We start from the raw sequence: 19560 nt of genomic DNA, 5'->3' as shown, positions 1-19560 counted from the left end.
AAACTCAGAATGCCTCCTCTCCCTAGGGCCTTATGCAATATGCCTTATATTTTTTAAAGTAATCGCTCTTTGCCTGATGGAATGTAACTAAGTTAAAGAAAAGTAAAACAAAAATAACACTATCTTCACTGGCCTTGCTGGCTGAATCATAGTACCTTGCTATGCCCAAAGGACTTCTCTGAGAAGGGTAAGATTGAAGAGTTAGTCCCAGAACATCTAATCATCAGGACACAGGTATGTATTGTCCTGAGGACAAGGAAAGGCTAATGTGATCACTCCATTCCACAAGGATTTTTTGGAAACTGAGTCAATTAACTTAGCCAGAAGTTAATAAGGAAGTTTACTAAGGAACACATGGAGATAGGAATCAGTGTAAGCCCAACTCAGTTCAGCAAACTGAACTGATAACTAGCAAAATGTTAGGGTTTTTTTCCTGGAAGATAACGAATGATTTAATTCTGCTTCTACGTTTTCCCACTGCTTTTTGAAATTTGGGATATTTTTTTAAGGAAAAAAATGATTCAGATAATCTTACTTTTTTTTTTTTTTTAAAGGCAGAATGCCACATGCAGCACATCAGTTAGATGTGTCTGGAGTCTTGAAAGTTTGATCACTATGCATTCCTCATACAAATGGACCTTGAGAGTTTGTTTGAAGGTTCTAGCAGCAGAGGGCAGCTATTTGTATATCCTCAACTGAAAAATGGTCCTCTGTTGGGGAAGATCATCCTCTTTGACCGTGTGTGCACCTTAAGGAGGAACACACACAGAGAGGTGAGGGAAAAAGGGGATGCTCACCTAGTCAGCCAAACCAGCCCTGGTGCTCAGTGAGGTGACAGCCGTTGCAGCCAGATTACCCTCGTATCCGATAGTCTCTTAACTTGATATGACCGCAACATAGTGACAAGTAGGCAAAAGTCTTAACAAAGATGACTAAAACTAAAATAAAATCAATCCACCTGAATGCTAAAGTGAGGTCAGATTCTTTCACTGAATGTAATACTCATAAAAGGATAGAAATGTGAAGGCTGTTATCATCATCTAGTTGACTACATACCTCACAGATAAGGAAACTTGTGGCAGAGAAAATGATATGAATTCACTGAACTATTTTAAACTTCTCTTGGGCACACAAAATGACAAATTTGACAGCCCACCTTGAACATACTTGCTATTGAATTCTCTCCAGTGGGATGGAGGCAGAAATGATATACATCACTTCCAGACCTACCCATGATATATCACGTGCCATCTTTTGCTCTCTCTTCTTCATAGTCTGGATAGCTGGAGTGGAAGAGCTGCTCCATTTTAGTAACAAACTGAAGAACACTGGATTTGTCATTAACCAGCTCTTACTGCATTAAGCCTTTGGGATTCATGGGGGTTAGCATTGCCTAGCTTATCTTAATAAATAAACTACCAAGTAGCTTGCTTATGCTTACTCAGGTAGTAAACTTTTTGCCACTGCTGGCAATAGTAACCAAGTGTCCCCAGTTATTGATCTCTATAGATATTTGTATCGACCTAAGCCTAGTCTAAGTTTTTGTGTTTTCCCTTATCTCACTGTGGTGAACTCACTCCATTCAGATTTTCAGGAATCCATTGTTACATATATATGTACATTAATGCATAGGGAAAAGTCTGTAAATATTGGTAGGGAAAGAAATGAGACAGACTGAGGGAGAAGGATGAGGGAGGCAAGGGAAAGAGAGATGCTACAACATTACCAACTGTATTATTTAAATGTTTTCATAATAAAATATATCATGTACTATAATACAATTAAAATTTACAAAGAGAGAGCAATTAAACAACTCCCAGGTCAGTAAACTACTTATGCCATGACTCTGTTCTGTCTTTCAGTATCTATTGAAATCCTACCAACCCTTCAGGGTTTATTCAAATGCTTTGCCCTCTTTGGATGCTTTTCCTAATCCTTTCCAAATGGAACACTTACAGTGGTTGCTTATTCACACAGTGCCCTGGTCTTTGTTTTGTATTTTAGTTACATGGGGATGTATTCTATTTCTTTTATTAGCTGAAACTTTTCTTAGAAGTAGGAATTATCCTTCTCTTCATGTAACTTGTCAGAAAAATTACAGCAAGACAAAAATCAGGGGGGTTTTGGAATGACAGAGTGAATAGGTTGGCAAATCCTGTCCCCAAAAAGCAATGACAAACTGGAAAAAAATTGCTAAAAACAACTATTTCAGGACTCTAGGCCTACAACAGATTGAGAAGCATTATTCAAGAAAAGCTGCTGAACTTCAGATAATCATCATAGGAATCTGCAGTGTTATAACCTAGAGTGCTTCTTATTCCTCAGCCACCACCACCATCTCTAGCTCGACACCATGATAATTTTAACAGGATTGACAGATCTATGAAAACCAGCGACTTGACTGCTAGAGAAAGTTGATATCACGTAGACCTAAGTATGGTAAGCATCAAGCTCCAGAAACAGCCCGAGTGCCCATTAGATAAATGAACAAACATGAGGAGGTATATCCATGTATGTAATGGAATACTTTCACCAGTAAAATGGAATGACCTATTGACATATGTAGCAGCATATCCAGACCTCTAATTATATTATGTAAAAAAAAAAAAGTGTGCAAAAACAAAACACTCTGTGGCTTCATTTACATAAAATTCTAAGAAAGGCAAACTGGTCTGTCCTGACCTAAAGCAGTTCAGTAGAGATGGGGCTGGAGAAAGGGAATGAAGAGATTCCAAGGGGTATGAGGCAATTTTGTCCACTATTTTGTGATGATTTCATAGAAATATACATTTGCCAAAACTTAAGATGTTGTACATTTGAAATATATGTGACATTGTATGTAAAGTATAATAATAGATGATTAAAGGGCTGTAATCTTATTGCCAGTTTGTTCACTGCAGATGGGAATAGCATGATGTAAAGCAATCCAAGCCTGTACCCTGAGACTGGGAAACTGGTGAAGCAGCCATAAGCCTTATCCTCTTACTGCTCTGCTGCTGCTGCTACTGCTAAGTCGCTTCAGTCGTGTCCAACTCTGTGCGACCCCATAGACGGCAGCCCACCAGGCTCCCCCGTCCCTGGGATTCTCCAGGCAAGAACACTGGAGTGGGTTGCCATTTCCCTCTCCAATGCATGAAAGTGAAAAGTGAAAGTGAAGTCTCTCAGTTGTGCCCGACTCTCAGTGACCCCATGGACTGGCGCCTTCCAGGCTCTTCCATCCATGGGATTTTCCAGGCAAGAGTACTAGAATGCGGTGCCATTACCTTCCACCCCTAGTCCTCCATAAGAGCAGTTTAGGGTGTCTCTAAAGGTAAACATTTCATTGTCATAGACCCACTTTAGGTAATAACAGAAGTAATGACAAAGGAGTGGGTTATCTGGTCCTGTTAGGGGCATTAAGAGTATTTTAATAAGTGGGGTGGAGTGATGTTGCCTACAAGGGGGCAGGGTCTTAGTTGTAGTAGTGGCTTAAGAACAAATTGATAAGAGGCAACAGACCAGATGTACCATAAAAGTGGAGGGGAGATTTGATGGAGGGGTATGTTTGTAACTTTAGGAGAAGGGTGGTAAGGGTTTGGGCCCAAACAGCCTGCAGGGCTAACTCCCAAAGTGGCCAACATTATCCCTGGAAGCCCAATTGCCTTTGAAGGGATGCCAACAGATGGACTTCTAGCAGGCATTGTGTGACTGTCACCTGCCCTAGTGGGTCCATGGAGAGAAACATGGAAGGAAACATGGAAGATGAAGGCCTGAATATCTAGAGGGATTGGATATTATACAGTATTTCCTTTTCAAGGGCCAGCTATTTTTTTTTTTTTTTGGTTGTCCCTCTAGAATATTGTAGAGGAAACATTGTGGGCCCGGATGGGGGTCAGGAAAAGAGCATGAAATAGGAGAGAACGAAGCAGGGCACAACTTTTGAAAGAATGACATAGCCTAAGGGCATACCATAAACCAATTAAAATCAGATGGGTCCAAGATGACAAATTAAATTCAACCAAACCTTGATCCCTAATCTGCAAGCTAAATGACACACCCAGAAGTGCCAGGACAGTTCCAAGGCACTGTCAAAGGAGTGGGTGGTTCCCCAATGGTTGGGATGATCCTCTCACTCATTAGCATGTGAAATCACCCAGCTCAAAAAAACTAGCCACACCACATTCCATGCCTACTGCACTCTCCTCTGTGATGGCCCACACTCTGTGGAGTATGCTTCTCTCTGAATCTGAACAAATACACCTCTTACCTATCCTTGTGTCTCTAACTGAATTTTTGAAATAAGCCTGAGCTTCATTAGGTCCTGAAGCCAGGCACCATGGGTTTTGGCCAGGCTCAAGTCCCAGGAGATAGGAGCTGAAGGACGGGGGAAAAACCAATGTGGAAAATGTGCCGAGGAATCCCCTTCATAACCTGCCAGAATATCTGCTAAATCCCTGACCTGTGCTCACAGTTTTCATTGGCCTGATCCTTGGCACAAAGAAAATTAAGGACAGAAGAACCCCCACCTGCTCGGGTAACAGCTACTGAGGCCCAGCAGATAGTGGAGCCTTTGGGACACACTGAGGAGTAGCCCCTGCCAGAGTCCCTCAGTTGCACTGACTGACACTTGCCTGTTCATGGGGGGTTCAAGGAAACAAGGAACCAGAGATTGTAAAGGAATTAAGATTTCCTTAGCCATATGTCCTTCCAACCATAGGAACGAGGACATCCTACCTTAACCGGAGGTCTTCTGGAATCTGAGACTGAGCCGCATGAGCCTTCTGCTGAGTTTGTTTTTCGCTGTCCCAGTTTCCAGTATGCTGGGCTTCTTGTCACTTCCCCTGCACTAGGTTTTCTTTGAGTTCAGCTTCCACCACGAGAGCTTTCGCTGACTTGGGCTCTTGCTGTGCTTGGCCTCCTCCTTGCAGGGGCCTAGCCGAGGTTGTTTCAGCCAGGTTAAACTGAGTCACAGCACCATAGATGTCAGGGGAGTTTGTAATTTCCTTGGTTCTGTCTCAATACAACAAAAAATTGAAGCAGCAGACCAGTGTTACAGCTCTCAGACAGACCAGTGTTACAGCTCAGTTTTATTTAGAAAGTAAAGGAAAATATATCCTCGAGGCATGACAGCATGTTGACCCAAAAGACATGAAGAGAAGAGAGGCCCTCCAGCCCAATTTTGGCCCCCTTTTTTGCATGTTTTTTTCCTCCTCCCCTTGAGCCTACCCTGTGTAAGCTGGGCTAGCCAGGAGGGCTGTTTCTTTTACCTGAGGTTCTCACTCTGGTCCTCAGACCTTCCTTTGTTCTATTTTCATAGGCTTTTCGTTTCCTTGTCTTTTTGCCACTGCCATTCTGGACTTCTTTTTTCTATTCTAACTGCCTAACATTTTCATATAGTTTAAATCTTTGCAGAAGGTTCTTTGAAGCTCTGACAGCCCAAACCAGCTGTGTTTGCCAGTGAGAGTGGAAATAGAAACAATATTTACGAGCAAAACTCAAATCAGACTTGAAAGGGGAAAAAAAATATCAATTGGCAGCAATGGAAAGAAAAGTATTGGCTAACCTAGAACAGTTTTTCGGAGAAGGCAATGGCACCCCACTCCAGTACTCTTGCCTGGAGAATCCCATGGATGGAGGAGCCTGGTGCGCTGCAGTCCATGGGGTCGCGAAGAGTCAGACACAACTGAGCAACTTCACTTTCACTTTTCACTTTCATGCATTGGAGAGGGAAATGGCAACCCACTCCGGTGTTCTTGCCTGGAGAATCCTAGGGACGGTGGAGCCTGGTGGGCTGCCGTCTATGGGGTCGCACAGAGTCAGACACGACTGAAGTGACTTAGCAGTAGCAGCAGAACAGTTTTTAAACTCTAAAGAAGAGGCCCAGGGAGGAAGGCCTCCCCTTGCTCTTGAATTGAGGCATCAATAATGGTGTCATCTTTTCTTCTGTGGCATAGTGGTAAGCGCTTAAGCCCTGAAGTCAAATGACACTGATCTCAACTTCTGAGTCCTCCTCTTATTATGGGTGATTTTCTTTCTATGTCATGGTTTTCTCATCTTTAAAATAGAAGTAATATAATGTCTACTCTATAGTGGGATTGTTATACAATCTAAAAATAATATATGTAAATTCCATTTCACAGTGCCAGACTTTATGTAAGTGACATGTGGACACTCAACAAGTGATAACTGTTATTATTTATTATTTTTAAACTTAGCACAGAACCAAGAGAAAAAGATCCTCCTGGCAGGAGGAATATACCAACTGCATTTGGCAGTTCTTTTTAATCACACAGGACCTGCTGATATTTACCCCTCAGCTTCCAGCTGTTTCCTTCTGTTATACCTGATGCAGTATAAGAAAATTTCTCTGCAGGTTTCTTCAGAGGCAGCCAGCACTTAGGTTATGAATCTTTGCTTGAGTTGAGTGAGAAATGATTTTCTTCCTTTCATGCCTAGAAGGACACATTGCTCTCTCAAACAACAGAGAAGAATTTAGCCAACTTTCAGACCTTGATTAACTGATTTAATTAATTTTTCCTTCATAAATTAATAATAAACTTTACACCAGTATAGTTATTCTCTCAATTGTGTTTCTCTAGCCCTTTATAAATATTTTTGTCATGGTAATTATCACAGTGTGTTATGGATATTAGCTTATGCTGCTAGTAGTATATCCGTAGCTGAATTTTGAGTTTCTCAAGGCCCAGAAATATTTTTTTCCTCTGTAAGTTCATAGCATATAACACAGTGACTGCACATAATTGAAATTCTATAAATGTTTGTGGAGTGGACTATCAGAAATCTCAACTATACTAAATCAAACCAGTGTATTTCTCCTTCAGAATATTAGAAGTATCTAAAAATTTCCAGTTTTATGTCTGAAGCACTATGACAAACATTTGGCTCCAATGGCTTCCCTTAATTAAATAAAACAGAATTAATTAAGTTGGAAAATGACTTACTTAGTTTGACTTTAGACTTGAAAGAGTATCTATGCTTCCTTGAGGAAGTGTAAGCTGAGTTAGGATGACAGAAATGATAGAATACTATACAGTTAAATAGTTTGTCAGATGTGTGTATGTGGAGGGGATATAAATCCCCCAAAGTTAGTTTGAAGAAACTGAAGAACTGACAACAATAATTAATTTATCCCTAGAAAGTCATGTATTATTCCCAAATAAACCAGGCTCTATTCAGGTGCAATTTTGTCAAGCATGTATCTGATTAGATAGCAACACATCTGAGGATCTCACAAAAATTAGTTGTGTATATTTTAATGAGGTATGTCTTCTTAAGTGTTCCTTTCAATCGGAACTTCATAAAACAAAAGAGGTTTATCTAAAGAAGGCCTGAATCTATCCACCGGGATCCTGTAATAAATTGATAGTTAACTTTAGTGTAACTAATTTAGTAAGGAGTCTGAATTTGTTAGGTGTACAGGAATGAAATTATTTTATCCCTCTAATAAGAGCTACTAGTTGTATTCAGTCAAAGCCTGTTCTCCAGCTGATGGAATATTCCCTTAACTCATCCATTTTTTTTTTCTTTTTATGTTTCTTTCAATTAGTAGAAGACCCTCATTTTATATGTTTAAGACTCTGTTATGTTCATTGTAATACTTTATTAAAAGACATTTGCAATTTAGGACCTTTCTCTTCTGTACCCCCGTCTCCTCATCAGCGCAAGTCAAATGTGAGCGTTTGGTTCTTGGCGCATGGGTGAAATGCTGGGTTCGCCTTCACCTTCTCTCCCCTGCATGCTCTGCTTGGAGTAGGAGAGCAGAATGAGAGACTTAGAAGGCAGTGCCTCCTTCGATATGATTCCCTGTGTCAGATGCTATTGGAAAACTACTCTTCCACATAAAGGTTGAAGAAGCTAAAATCGTTCCTAAGTAGGTGGGTAGCTGTAGTATCAGAGTGATCCAGGTCTGCCTAATGAGATAAAAATGTGTTGTGGAGCTTCTGAGAACAGTTTTTTTTTGTTTTTTTGTTTTTTTAATGAAAGTAATAGACTTGGATGTTCTTTCTCACCCCCTGACTTCTTCCTTTCTTAAATGTGCACTGGATGCCTGAGGTTGAGACAGACACCTTGCAGCCATGAGGGAAAGGCTGAGAGAATTTCAGAATTGTTGTGATACAGAATCAAGGCCAGCAGCAACTTCCTATCTGATGATATCTTATTATATGAGAAATAATAGGTCTCTGTTAAGGCCACTGAGAAGTAGGCTTTGCATTATTTGCAGCCAAACACATTTCTAACAAATACACTGCCCTTGGATATGTTGCAGTTACTTCCTTGACTGGCCATAATTCTGTCCTGCCTGTCTTCTGTCTTTGGATAGAAAGGGTGGCTTGGCCAATTAGCCCTGCACTTGCCTTTCTGAGTATTTTAGCAATGCTCCTGAATTTTGGTGGCTTCTTGAGATGGGATGTCCATAACTGCCAGCCAGTTTGAGTTGGTAACATCATGCCTCATGCCTGTATTGCCTGTGCTATTCTCTCTAGTGCTGAATTCAGTTTAGACTAAAAGTGAGTACTTGAGCCATCCCAATAACTTGAAAGCACTTTTGCACAACTTTCAAGCTCTTTTTGAACTGCCTTCCAGATACAATATTGGATGTATTTTTATTCCCCACCAGGAGTTATAACTCATTGAGAATTCAAAAAAAATAACCAAGATGTCCAGAAATTCTAGTCATCAACATGAATAAGTTTAATATTCTTCATAAGAAATCTAAAGAAAGTAGCAGGGACTTCTTTTGAATTTGGAAAAGTTTTATTTCCTCTGTTATATAAAACAAGTGCTGATCATAAAGTCTAAATTTTATCCAGGCCATTCAACTGTTTGCTTAGAAGACATTTAAGCAAATGTCTTATTTATGGTGAATAAATGTTTGACTCATCTTCTGAGATGCTGGATTTGTTGCTGTAATCATATGGGAATAATTGTTTTTATTCTTTTATTTTTCCCTTTAGCAATGTGAATAACTACTTGTGAATTTTTCTGTTTTCTCTTACTCTTTTAAGGCAGAACTCACTTACACTAGCAACATACTTTGTGGTAGTTTTTTTTTTCCTCTCGAAGATTTGAATGCAAGTACATCAAAGGGATGAGTCTTGAGTGTGGTTTGCTGACAGCAAAGTCAATGACAAAGCAGATGTTTCTGGTGTCACACACACTTTGATTTGTGAGTCATAATGGCTTTCCAAATTTGTATTTTGGTTCATCTAGTCTAGACAGCTAGACCATCTCACTCACTCATAGAACTGGCTATGAGTTATATGGCTCCTATATTTGCCCACTTTGTTTCTGCTTTCTGAAATCTTACTCTAATATCTTCATTTCTTCCTCTAAGGATTTTAGTTTCATTACTCTGAGTAGGAGTGATACTGTTAGTATCTCTAGTCTTTTCTTCAAATCATCTATGATTGTAGGAAAGCATCCCATGCAAGTTTTTAAAGGGGACCTTAAAGGTGGGAGGCAGTGCTTGATGGGACGACTGGGTGCCACTAAAGTGGATTTTAATTTCTTCCTTATTTTGCCCAAATCAAATGATGATTGGAGTAAGAGACAAATAAATGTTGAGTCTGATCTCTCTAATTCGTATACATAGAATACAAAGAAAAAACCTGACAAGGCAACACTGTAAAGCAAATCTCTAAGAAGAAGCCACTTGCTGAACATGAGGGACCAGAGAATTTAATCTTACCTGACAACCTATAGAAGCAGAATAATTGAACCTCTCCCCTGCTTGGTTCATCTACTTTCCCTTTCTGCTTTCCATAGCCTTCTCTTGGCCTTGACTTGGCCTATGGTTATTTTCTAAGGTGAGCACTGAAGAATCAAGTCTATAACACGAATTGCTCAATAATGTCACACACACAATCTGACACATGCCTATTTAAAACTATAGGTATTTACAAAAGCATGAAAAAAATTCAGTAGAGGTTAATGAGATGAGGTTTTAACCTCAGAGTGTGTCACATTCTCTGAAAGAGATATGTCTGGTGAATGCTCCACATGGTTTATTTCTTTGACTTCACCTTCTTTTCATTTTGACTTGCTCCTGCCTAATGCTGCTGCTGCTGCTAAGTCGCTTCAGTCATGTCTGACTCTGTGTAATCCCGTAGACGGCAGCCCACCAGGCTCCCCAGTCCTTGGAATTCTCTAGGCAAGAACACTGGAGTGGGTAGCCATTGCTTTCTCCCTCCTGCCTGATAAATATCAACAATTCCCTACAGATGCCTTCAGTTTTACTGTTCTGTTGAGACATTAGCAAAACAGTTGTGTAATGGACCAAAGTCAGGGAGACAGTAATAATGTTCACCTGATAGCGTTTTTCATGTTGACAGTACCACTGGGCTTCTATCAATATTTGTTTCCCTATCTATCATGCATTGTTAAAATAATAGGAGTCTACTTTCAAATGCTTAAATTATTCCAAGGATTGATTTCTATTCTATCTGGGAGAAAACAGAAATCTATTCAAGTGATTGTTGACAAGAGTTGAAATCTAACTACTGTGTAGTCCCTTTAACACTGTGTATTTAGCAATCTATGTTTTATTCTAACTTAAGATTCCCTGGTGGCTCAGCTGGTAAAGAATCTGCCTGCAATGTGGTTCAATCCCTGGGTTGGGAAGATCCCCTGGAGAAGGGAATGACTACCCAATTCAGTATTCTGGGCTGGAGAATTCCATGGACTATAGTCCATGGAGTCGCAGAGTTGGATATGACTGAGTGACTTTCTGAACTGAAGTCAGAACTGAACTCACTCAGTTCAGTTCAGTTCAGTTCAGTCACTCAGTTGTGTCCTACTCTTTGTGACCTCATGGACTGCAGCACGCGAGGCTTCCCTGTCCATCACCAACTCCTGGAGCTTACTCAAACTCATGTCCATCAAGTCAGTGATGCCATCCAACTTTCTCATCCTCTGTCATCCCCTTCTCCTCCCACCTTCAATCTTTCCCAGCATTAGGGTCTTTTCAAATGAGTCAGTTCTTCACATCAGGTGGCCAAAGTATTGGAGTTTCAGTGAATATTCAGTTCCAATGAATATTCAGGACTGATTTCCTTTAGATGGACTGGTTGGATATACTTAAAGTCCATGGGACTCTCAAGAGTCTTCTCCAATACCACAGTTCAAAAGCATCATCAATTCTTCAGTGCTCAGCTTTCTTTATAGTCCAACTCTCATATCCATACACGACTACTGGAAAAAACATAGCTTCAACTGGATGGACTTCTGTTGGTAAAGTAATGTCTCTGCTTTTTAATATGCTGTCTAGGTTGGTCATAGCTTTTCTTCCCAGGAGCAAGTGTCTTAATTTCATGGCTGCCGTCATCATCTGCAGTGATTTTGGAGCCCCCCAAATAAAGTCTCTGACTGTTTGCATTGTTTCCCCATCTATAATGCCATGAAGTAATGGGACTGGATGCCATGATCTTAGTCTTCTGAATAGTGAGTTTTAAGCTAACTTTTTCACTCTCCTCTTTCACTTTCATCAAGAGGCTCTTTAGTTCTTCTTCACTTTCTGCCATAAGGGTGGTGTCACTCATTTAGCTCAAATACAGACAGAAAAGGAGGCAGCAACTGCTGGTGTTTGTGCTTTGAGGGAGACTGTGAAAGCTCATCCCTGACTCATTATCCTTCCTCTCCCAATCATCAAGTTGTCTGAAGTCCCACCAGGATTTGTTCCTTTGGTTCCGTTTATCTCAGTGTTTTTTAAGAGTTTCTGATTAAAATGCAACTGCTCTTGGGAGGATTAGATATTAAATTTTTTGTATTAGATACCTTAGCAAGGCCTTGAGAGGTTGAGACCTAACCTTATCATGTGAGATTGAGGGTAAACAGCAGAGAAGTGGTGGGAACAGAAGTTTGAAGGTGCTGCTTTCATTCATGTTTTGAAGGTTCTACTTTCAAATTTTGACACCTCACAGAATTGTTGAGAGCTCATCAGCTTCATAGTATCTTTACACAATGTAATATATTTACAGTCCAAAAATAATCCATATGTGAATTCTTTGACTAATTCATATATTTCCATTTAATTCAATTCTCTAAATATATATTAGGTTTCTTCTATGTGCCAATGAGTGTGCCATGTTCTAAGAAGATAAGATAAGGGATACAAGTGTCCAGACTTCAAGAAAATCACACATAGAAGAGACATTCAAAAAGCCTAATATTAACGTACAAAGCAGACTGAAGTAAATGCCAAATAGAAATAATGACAGAAAGCAATGGGAAGGGGAGGAAGCTGCGTATTTTGTTTGACAGATCAGAAAGACACTCACAGAAGTGATGGCATTTGATTTCAGCTCTGACTGATTAGTAGTTAGAGAATGAGGGGAAGGACATTCCAGGCTGAGATAACTGCATGGAGGTAAGAATTGAAGGTTTAAAAGTCTATGGTTTCTTGACAATAATCTTTTATTTGATATAACTTCAGTTCTGGGTATGAGGAAAGATGTAGTGGGAGAGATCATTCATTCACTCAGCAGTTTTTGGTTGTTTTTAATCAATATTTGTAAGGTATTTGACCATGAAATAACATTATATATCTGCTGCTGCTGCTGCTGCTAAGTCGCTTCAGTCGTGTCCGACTCTGTGCAACCCCATAGACAGCAGCCCACCAGGCTCCTCTGTCCCTGGGATTCTCCAGGCAAGAATACTGGAGTGGATTGCCATTTCCTTCTCCAATGCATGAAAATGAAAAATGAAAGTGAAGTCGCTTAGTTGTGTCCGACTCTTTGCGACCCCATGGACTGCAGCCTACCACGCTCCTCTGTCCATGGGATTTTCCAGGCAAGAGTACTGGAGTGGGGTGCCATTGCCTTCTCCGATTATATATATATATATATATATATATATATTCACACATAGATCATCATTTGTGTGTATCTGTGTCTATCACAAATGATGATCTTCTTTCCTTACAACTTTATATACCAGAGCAATTATTTCTGTTCAGCTTCTGAGCTTCTAGGAGTAGAAAAGACAGAAAAATGAGTAGAGGGTCAACGGTGACCTAGAACAGGCTCATGACTGCGGCCCTGTGTACTCCAGAGAGAAAAGTCTGGAACATAGTTGAATCAATGGCCTACAGAACTTCCCTACCCTCTCTGAGGGGAGTCTCAGAGAAGTTCTATGGAAATGCATACCAAAGTAGGTGTTCAAGCCACCACTGCTCCAGTCAGTTAATAAACCTATAGTTTATTAACTATATTGGGCTCAATGCTGGGGATAGAATGGTAAATAGAGACTAGAGTCATGATAGGGGCCGCTGCTGCTGCTAAGTCGCTTCAGTCATGTCCGACTCTGTGAGACCCCATAGACGGCAGCCCACCAGGCACCGCCATCCCTGGGATTCTCCAGGCAAGAACACTGCAGTGGGTTGTCATTTCCTTCTCCAATGCATGAAAATGAAAAGTGAAAGTGAAGTCGCTTAGTTGTGTCTGACTCTTTGCGACCCCATGGACTGCAGCCTACCACGCTCCTCTGTCCATGGGATTTTCCAGGCAAGAGTACTGGAGTAGGGTGCCATTGCCTTCTCCGCATGACAGGGGCAAATATATGCAAACTGAGATACTCTAAAAGCCCAAAGAGTGTTTCATTCTGCTTACAGAGGCTTGGGAACACTTTCTAGGAATGCTGATAGGCAAACTGAGTTTTGAAGGACAAATTAGTTTTCTCACAGCCAAGAAGAAGGGGGAGAACATTGTGTATACCCTCATCACAGCTGCATACCTGCAAAAGCAGACATTGTATGACTTATTTGAGGAAATGCAAGTATTTCAGGACAGCTGATGTTTATAGAAAATAGAGAGGTATGAAGACACAAATAAGGATAAGGGTTATATATGACATGCAAAGGGATCTAAATTTTATTGTATAGAAAATAAGCTTCATTAGGTGGTTTTAAGTAAGGTATTTATGTGAGCAGTTAACTTTTAGAAAACACTCACTGACAGTCTTGCAGAAGATGAGTTGAAGAAATCACTTTAAGGAGATGAGTATGAGTCTGCCTGAGCCAATGGAATGTCAAAAGAATTTTAAAAGGGTCAGATTCAAGAAACATTTGAGAGGTAGAATACAGGGAACTAAGGACCAAGCAGATGATGTGGGTGGGGAAAGTTTGAAGAGTAGAGAGTAGTTTAGAATGACTCATCTTTTTAACTTAAAAGCCTAGAAAATCAACTTCTAGATATTCCTCTGAACTTACATTTTTCTAAGAGGACTTGTGTATAGTTTAGATTTTTGCTGCTCCTTCTCATCTTGAGTCCTACCTTCTAGTTTTGCATTTCTCTACTTCCTCACAAAGAGGTAGAAAAACTTAAGTCCTTAGTCTATTGTATGCCCATTTTGAGTAGTGCCAGATAAGTTTATATTAAATGTGCACATATTCGGTATGTCATTTACAGTCCCTGAGGGAAACAGCGAGACAATTCAGTAGGTCAGCAGAGGGATTTTAAACAAAGGAACTAATTACAAAAGTCTTGTATGATCAAAGTAAACATCGACAGCAGCAGGAAAGCACCACTGCCCCTGGAAGGCTGAAGAAACAAGGGGAAAGGGTCTAGTCCACTTGGAGGACTATGATGGGGAACCGCCCTGCAAAGAGATACACACCGCATTTGGTGATGGCACAAGGTAGGACGTTAAGCCACTGCCGATGAAGCCACCAAAAGCAAAGAGAGGGACGAAGAAACATCCTGGATATCCCCTTTGTTTCAGCTTCTCACATCCTACCAGGGCCTCCTTCTGAACCTACCTGGAAGCCGATTGAGAAGGAAGCTGAGAAATGTAGTTTGCAGGAATCAGCCTCCTGTACAAAGCTAAGAGGGCGAGGTCAAGGGATATATCTCAAAGCAAATAGATAAATGGCATATACTCACATGTGTTCATTTACCATTAGATATAGAAATACATTTCACATGTAAAAATAGACTTATAGATGGTATGATATCAGATATAGATGATATGTTATTATTTTCTGTATACTGTCAGGAATTTCCAGACAAGTGTAACTATTTTAGTCATATTTCTTTGTGTTTGCCTTCTGCATAAATTCAGAACAAAATTTCAAATATTTTATACTGTGATCCCTGTGAGTAGTTATCTCACTTTCTTCGTAATTTAATCCAGTTTTTATTCACATAGTCCTCTTAGTCTAAATGGTCGCATGGACTCATTTACTGCACTATGTAAGTGCTGATGGACTAACGTTCTCTTTCTTTACTTACACCCCTGAGCACCCAACAGAGGACTCTGCATCAGTTCAGTTCAGTCGCTCAGTCATGTCAACTCTGCGACCCCAAGGAACTTTTCTCTGTGCATGGGGGTATTGAAAAAATACTGTTCCCTAATGAATTCATATAAGTAGAGTGCAAGGTGGCAGTTTATTTCTTGTTTCCATTTGCTTTTCTTTACACAGCAGTTCTCAGTAACCTTAGAAATGTACTCAACATGAAGGGTTTCACCACTCGGTTAATTTGTGGCAAGATGAATATATTTTTCCTTCATCAAGCTACATTTACTTTAAAGTAGGTTTATTCATGTTGCTGTTAATTGCAGAACTCCTGGTAATCTGCCAAGGATAATGACGTTTGCCACTTTTGATCAGTGCTCTGCTACAGAAAAGTTGTTCAGACCCTTGCTGAGAAAAGGAAAAAAACTTATTAAATGAATTACACTGCATTTGCTATATGTCAACTAGCAAACTGAGCTGAGATTGGAGAGTGTGATAATGTCATGATTCATCTTTTAACTCAAAAATAAAGAAACATTCAAGTACATCATGACTGGGAAGTTCTTCTTTACCTATGTATTTTTTCCTCAGTGTTCTAGCAGCTCATCTTAAACCAACTATGAGCTTAGCTGAATATAGCCTATGCCTTTTATTTCCATTTGAACTTTAAGGGTAATAGTTAAATCCAAAGTCACAGATTCATAAAGGAGGCAACTTAGAGGAGTGAAGCAGGCTATGGGAAACAGAACAACACATGTGCCTCTAAACAAAGCAACTGCTTCTCAGCATCATGCCACACTTAAGCAACAAAGTACACCTGCTGTATACCTGGCCCTGTTCTAAATACTGGGAATATAGCAGTGAATAGACAAAAGTCCATGCTCTGTTGCAGTTTTATCTTTTAGTAGTGAGAGGCAGATAATAAATAAGTGAATACATAATAAGCTAAATAATGATAAGTGCTGAGGAATTGAGCAAAGCAGATTAAAGCTATATCAGATGCTATGGAAGGGAATTTTGCAGGGAGAGTGGAAAGCAAATTATGTGTAGCCATCAAGCCATGTGGATATTTGGAAGGAAATAATATATATTTCAAGCAGAGAGAATAGGGAGTTCAAAGGGCCTAAGACAGTTATTCTCAGGTGTTTTTCTGGACATTGGAATCACTCATGCCTCTTCAAAAATCACTGATATCTGGTTGCTACTCCTAGACTTTCTGATTTAATTAGCTTGAGGTTCACCTTGAGTCTGAGTTTCAGGATCCCCCCAGATAACTCCAATGTGCAATAAGAATCCCTGCCCTAAAGCATCAGCCAGTGATTTCACATAGAATGATAAGATTAGCATGAACTTTTCAAGGTCTTAGCAATGTAAGTTCTTTAAACTAGGTCTTTTCATTTTTTTCTGTATAAACCTTGCAAGTCAATGAAACTATCTATGAACCAATTTAGCCTATGGGCTACTAGTATGGAATTTCTGACTTGACAGAAATTGAATCTGTCTATTCAGAATCTATTCATAGATATTGAATCTATGAATCTGCATTCATAGATTGCCCAAAAGATAAGAATATTCCTTGTATGTCAAGGTGAGGCACAAAAATATAGCAGCTTTATTTTATTTATTTATGGTTGTGCTGGGTCTTCATTGCTACCACAGGCTTTTTCTAACTGCAGTGAGTGGGTGCTACTCTCTAGCTGTGGTGTGGGGGCTTCTAATTTCAGTGGCTTCTCTTGTGGAGCACGGGCTCTAGGTCCGTGGGCTTCAGTAGTTATAGCACTCAGGCTCAGTAGTTTGGAGTATGGGCTTAGTTGCCCTGCAGCAGCATGTGTAATCTTCCCAGACCAGGGATCAACCCCGTGTCCCCTGCATTGGCAGGTGTATTCTTAACCACTGGACTACTAGGGAAGTCCATAGTAGCTTTAAAAGGGACAGATATGGATATGAAGGAAGACCTAGTCTATAGTCCCTACAGCCCTGAATTAACAATGGCGCAATGCCGCTTGACCTTGCCCTGAGGCTGTGTCTCTGCCCTTTGCTACCTCTGCTCCATCTTCTCAACTCAGTATGACTTGGGTCTCAAACAGGAATTTGCTTTTGGCTGTTTGACTTTTTGTATCTTTGGTGTCATTGACAAAATTGACCTCATTGGATTCAGTTGCATAATTGGTAGTATCAACCGTTTATACCTTACGAGAAAAACCAAATTATAAAAGAGCAATGTCCAGTAGAATCTCATTTTGAGTAATATGTTCATGTAGATATCTTAATAGATACAACAGTCTAAAAAGATATTCCAAATGTATTTGTCTCTGAAAAGTAGGATTTATGAGTGGTTGAACTTTATTGCTATCAATACTGATTGATTTTTAAAATGAGTTTATGTTACTTTTAGCATCCAGAACATTTTCACATATTCAATTCAGTTCAGTTCATTTGCTCAGTTGTGTCTGACTGCATGGATTGCAGCGACCCCATGGACTTCAGCACGCCAGGTCTCCCTGTCCATCACCAACTCCCGGAGTTTACTCAAACTCATATCCATTGAGTCGGTGATGCCATCCAACCATCTCATCCTCTGCCATCCCCTTCTCCTCCCACCCTCAAACTTTCCCAGCATCAGGGTCTTTTCAAATGAGTCACTTCTTCGCACCATGTGGCCAAAGTATTGGAGTTTCCATAATGGGCGCTCCTAAATAGAAAAGAATTGTGTCCTAGTCATTTTATTTAGATCTAGATTTATAAATAGAATGACAGAGAGAGAGAGAAGGAGGGAGAAACCTGACACTTGACACATCATAGGTGCCAGATAAATACATATAAAAATGAATGAAAGGAATAAAGAGACATAAGTGTTAAGCACAAACTTTTTGTTTGTATTTAAGTGCATTGTAAGTATAAGCATGTGCCAGAGTTCAGTGAAAATTTTCTCCGTTTTAACTTATTTTCAAAGCAAGCAACTCTCCTAGATACCAAAATGGGGGAAGAGATAATAAGGGGGTATGTGGTAGAGATGTTCCAGGACATGGACATTCTCAATAGTTTCTCCATTTTTTCCCAAGATTCAAGTTTGTGCTGACTTTCTAAAATACCTACTGCTTTTGTCCAAGTGGACTGCTCACCAACATTTACTTTAGCTTATTCTAAATTATAGCTCTAACAAAGTGATAGCATTGAAAAACATAATCATGGCCTATTTTTGCATAATTTAAAGATGTATTACTTTTTAAAATGTGAATTTACTATTTATATACTGTCTATTGGGGAAGAGGGGATTTAGGTGGCAGATTTATATATTGTGATGATCACTGGCTATAAGAAATGGCATTGTCTTTTAACCATATCAGCCTTACCTGGATAGAAAAGAAGCTGTAGACAAGACTTGTTTGTTCAGTGCAGAATCTCAGATTGTTCAAGCCAGGGATGTCCTTAGACTTTTCCTTGCCCAGTGATTCACAAACTTATCTTAGCAATAGGACACTTTTCTTTTTTTTTTTTTTTTTTGGTCCCACAAAAAGAATCTTATTATAGTGTCACTGCATAAAACATATAAATGCAGCATGACTTTAGTTAAACTAGAGGTCTGAGACTTCTTGTTTCTTGAGGTAACCTGAAGGACTATCTTAGAACCCTAGGGCTCCTTGGAGCAGTTTTAATAACCACTCAGCTAGTCTAAGCCCCACATTCTACAGATATTGAAGCTGAGCCCCAGAAAGGCTATGACTCATATTATACTGTCAAGTTAATGTGCAGAAAAACCACCTCTTGAATGTTTAATAGTGATGATGAGTGGATTCTTAATGGCCTTATCCAGTTTGTGGATTAGTCTTGCCATCTGTTTCATCTATTCTTCTCTAAGGCTGTCTGCCCTGTGGCTATTTCACACTCATTAATAGCTCCATCAGCAGTCTAGTAAAAGGAAAAGAAGATGGAAAACTCAAATCCCTTATTAGTTCTTATCTAGAGGAGGAAAGATTGAAACTAATGAACATGGCAGGATTATATGTCAGCTCTGGCTGGCCCAGGGATGCTGTCAACCCTGTTCCTGGTCTGTTTCTACACTTCTTTCTATAGGCATTTGTTTTCCCGCATCCCAGTATTAGCCAGACTTGCCTGCAGACCAAACATGAAACAGGAAACTTTCATGCCCAAAGCAAAGACTAAATTCGGTATCAAACACAGCATTGCTTAAATTGAGACTGAGTGATAACTGGCACCAGACTCCACTTTGGTTCTTTATCTTGTTTATAAATTTTGATAATTTCAGTATCCTGCTGTCCAGGTCCTCTCTCTGAATTATGGTGCAATTGGTCTTTCTACTGAAGTTTCTT

The 19560-nt window shown here is 39.9% G+C and overlaps 1 long non-coding RNA gene across 1 annotated transcript in view; it reads left to right on the top strand.

Annotated features, from left to right (window-relative positions):
* LOC147366908 (uncharacterized) overlaps positions 1–19560 on the top strand; it is a 1139839-nt gene that overhangs the window by 696669 nt on the left and 423610 nt on the right. The window lies entirely within an intron of this gene.

Source organism: Bos grunniens, chromosome 8 (genome assembly GCF_055505025.1).
Source record: "Bos grunniens cultivar Pamir isolate PY7600 chromosome 8, Bosgru_T2T1.0, whole genome shotgun sequence".
Taxonomy (NCBI): domain Eukaryota; kingdom Metazoa; phylum Chordata; class Mammalia; order Artiodactyla; family Bovidae; genus Bos; species Bos grunniens.
Note: the sequence above shows the minus strand (reverse complement) of the source record. Positions and strands in the feature narration are given on the sequence as shown.